This window comes from Fukomys damarensis, unplaced genomic scaffold, assembly GCF_012274545.1.
Source record: "Fukomys damarensis isolate Sample0158 unplaced genomic scaffold, DMR_v1.0_HiC HiC_scaffold_7, whole genome shotgun sequence".
Lineage (NCBI taxonomy): Eukaryota > Metazoa > Chordata > Mammalia > Rodentia > Bathyergidae > Fukomys > Fukomys damarensis.
The window spans coordinates 17,753,654-17,757,542 of NW_022900919.1; positions in this window are offsets into that span (position 1 = coordinate 17,753,654).

The window sequence follows — 3,889 nt, forward strand, 5'->3', positions numbered from 1 at the left end:
CAATCCGTTTGCTTTTTTTCTTAATTGTGGGCATGGATTTTTTGGTTGCTCCTTTTTGCATAAACTTCTCGTGTTACACAACTCCTCCAAACTCAGGGTGTCAGGTTCCAGCACCATGACCAGAAGACTTGACCTGGGCTGTGGATCAGAGGAGGCCCTAATCATGATTCTGACCTTGATGTTATGAAATGAAAGCCTAAATTCTTTGCCTTGTCTTATTGGTAGAGAGTAGCCACAGTTCAAACATGCCAAGGGTTGGAGGCATGCTCTCCATTAAGACAAAAAGACAGAAAACTAGGCAGACCTTCTATTCCTGACCTTCAAACTATAGGAAAGGAATGTTACCTCTGCAGTGCCTTGCACTTCAAGTTCATCCAACCAACCCAGACTCACTCCCCAGAGCGGCCTTTCAAGAAAGTATCATTTACACAATGTGCAAGTGTATATGCATCTATAAGCCCTTATGAGTTTCTAAATGCTGCAAAACATTATGAAAATATCATGGACCTACATTTATATTTCACCTCTGCCACTTACTAGCTGGATGGCATTAGGCAAATTAATTAATCTCAACCCGACTGAATGTTCTCATTTGTAAAAGGAGAGTAATAGAGTCCATCTAAGCAACCAGCAGATGAACCTAAAATGGTAGCGTCCATCCTTCTCTTTCTATTTATAAAATCCATAGGAATTTTTTTACTTTTGTAAAATATATTCTGGTTTTGAAGCTCCAAGAGCTGATATTATTCCTGGGTCTATTAGTGGCTGCCAGTGACCTTCTCCTTGTGCGACAGTCAGAGACAAATAGCTGTGACCACACTGGAAAAAACTAGGGAGAGATGGATTGAATTTGGTCAGTGCTTGGAAATGTATTGTAAGCTGGGTTTTCTTTTATTGTTTGATTTAATGAATCTCAAAAGGGCTTGGCCTTGGGAGACACAAATCAGTAATGCAATGCCAGTGCTGTCTTTGGCCCTCTGGCCACTGACTCACAGAGAAAGCCTCCCAGAGGGCATCCAAGCTTAAACAGGATATATTTCTTCTTAGTAAGAGGAGTGGGCCATGGAAACTGCTCTCAAGGAGTTGAGGAAGATGACAATAATAATAAAGATGATGATGACGATGATGGTGAAAGAGGAGGAGGAAAACAACAGTGCTGTCAGTGAGATAACAGTGGTGGTGTCGGTGAATTAGTCCTTCAATTTATCCAGGCTTATTAAGAGCAAGACTTTGCACAAAACACTTTGGGGATGTATTCATACAGTAGCAATAATGGGTGTAACTGTGTACCTTTTGCATGTGAGAAAAATGAGATTTAGAGAAATTAAATCACAGTATCCCAAGGAAGACATTGAAAGAATAAGTGCTATTTTCTTTCCTAGTTGTATGAGGAACAAAGTGGTGCCGAAGAAATGTTTGTCTTTAGTCACTCCTCACAGGATGTAAAAATAGAAACAAAATTTGCTTTGGAATCAGACTGACATGGGCTTGAATTCTGTCCCTGTCTCATACTTGTTTGTGTTTTTGGAAAGGAGAGAAATGAGATCTCCTCTCTGAGTCTAAACTTTCTTCTATAGAAAAGTAAAATCCCATAACTCACAGGAGAGTGGCGACCCTGACTCGACTAGGGTTTATTGAGGTGCCTGCCTGGTGCACAGAATGTGCTTTGCAAATGTTGGTTTCCTTTTCAGGAACCCAGATGCAGGTTGAGAGCAGGGAAATCTCAGGGTCTGACCTTATTGGCTCTGGAGCACTTGTACTACAGGAGGTTGGACAGAGCGAGTTGACTGAGATTGAAACTGAGAGGAGTCTTAACAGTTGTTAATGGTACTGGGGGTAAAAGAAAACACAAACACCATGATGGACAGTGAAATTGTCTCTGGAAAAAAATGTAAAATTCCTGTGAGAAATACTCAGCCATGAACCCAAACACAATCATCATTGCTCTCAGAAAGATTTTCTGATGTATCATTTTTGGATGCAAGATTCTACATTTGTAAAGCAAGAATGAACATTATCATAGCTCTCTTGATATCTTTTGGCCAACCTTTGACCTCTCCTGGTATAGACTAAAGTACTTTTGGGTGTTTTAGAACAACATTCTCACTCCTACTCCTCTGATTATTCTCCCATGATGAAAAGTTACACATCGTGATGGCATCACCTAAAGATTAGTGATTCCAACTCATCTCTCTGCATGAACTAAGACCCACTCAGTGATTGAACACAAGAGATAATTTAGTTCGTATCTGGGCTAGAAGAGGAAGAGGGATAATGACACAGTAGTCATCATCCAGGCAGGATGGGCATTCCCTGCCCTTCATGACCTGTTTTACATGGGCAAATACCATTTTGACCCTGAGTTAGACTTTGCCACTTATTTCCACTAGTTTTGAGTCATAAGCAATATCTATCATAGGTGACCATATTTCTAACATATAAATATGAAGCCCAAAGGATGACAGTAAAGTCTTCTGAGTATGGGGACGTCAGGGCCCTATCTTCACCCTCACAGGTACGACCAAGGCCTCAGACCTCAGCTCATCTCAAATAACACAGAGTCCCTGATGAACATGCCATCAATAAATGCCAGAGCAGACACCATGAAATTCCAATCAGAAGAATTTATAATATGAAGTCAGATATTATATAGTGAGAAATAAATAAACAGAAATTGTCAAACTCCTGGCAGCTGGGTCCCGCATCCGAGGCAGTAAATGAACTAACTCCATAAATCATATTTATGAACAGGCCCATTGTGCATAACTGTGCCATTGGAACTTTCCATTATATCTCAGAAGACAGGGGTTCCTTGTATCTCATGGGGATGCTCAGTGAGGAAGGACATTGCATCCCTAGAGCAGTGACTTAAAGGTGTCCGGCCAGGATTGACACACTGCCTTGGTCTATCTAAGCCAATGTGTGCAGAGGGGCTTAGGAAGCATGTTTTGGCCTCCCATCAGGGGTGAAATTCAGGAAACAGCCAAGGTTCCGAGTGAATTCTAATAAGGTAAATCTCCAAACCTTAGAACTTGTCATAAATAGCCCAAGGTCCAGTGAATGAGAACTTGGCTCTGTTTGGGGGAAGCCAAACAATTGCTCTCCTCTTCTCTGTTATGAACAGAAATTCTCTCAGGCTTTCCCTGCCTTGACATAATCTTCTGTCCACCAGGGGGTCCAGAACATGGGACAGGGATGGGATGAGATGGAGAGGAGAGCTCTTAAAACACTTTATATCTCCAAACTCTAGCACATTGTCCTACATCCATCCTAACGGAGCTCCTTAACTGATTACATGAATGAATGCATGAATGAATGAATACCCTAAAAGAGAGATGTCTTCTGAATTGCATTAGGAATGCAGTTTGAGATGAGTGAAAATAATTTTTCAGGCTAAAACTTCCATTGTGGTCTACAGTAGGAGATGGAAAGCAATGATCAAGATCACATGTATTAAATCCAACTGCTGGCTTCAAATCATTGCTCTATCTCAATTAACTGAGTAGAACTCAAGCAAGCAACTCAACCTCTGAGGCACGATTAATTAGCACATTCATACAATGGGAGTATTATTAGTATCTGACTACATTAAAAGAATTTAACTCATACACGCAGAGTAGGTAGCAGAAAGCTTGGCAAACAATGTTGGACTTAAGTAGGGATACTCATTATCATGTCCTGATGCGTTCCCCTTCTGTGGCCTCTTCCTTTATAACGAAGTATTTGTCAGGTTAAGACTACCGAAGCTTGAATGAAAGGGATGTGTGAATGTTCGTAAAATTCTGAGGAGCAAAGGGCTATTGCTAGGATCATCATAGCAACCAGCTGAGTTAGTCCAAGGGCTACGCTTTCTCCTGAGTCCTGTGACATGGCAAGAACACACAGTCAG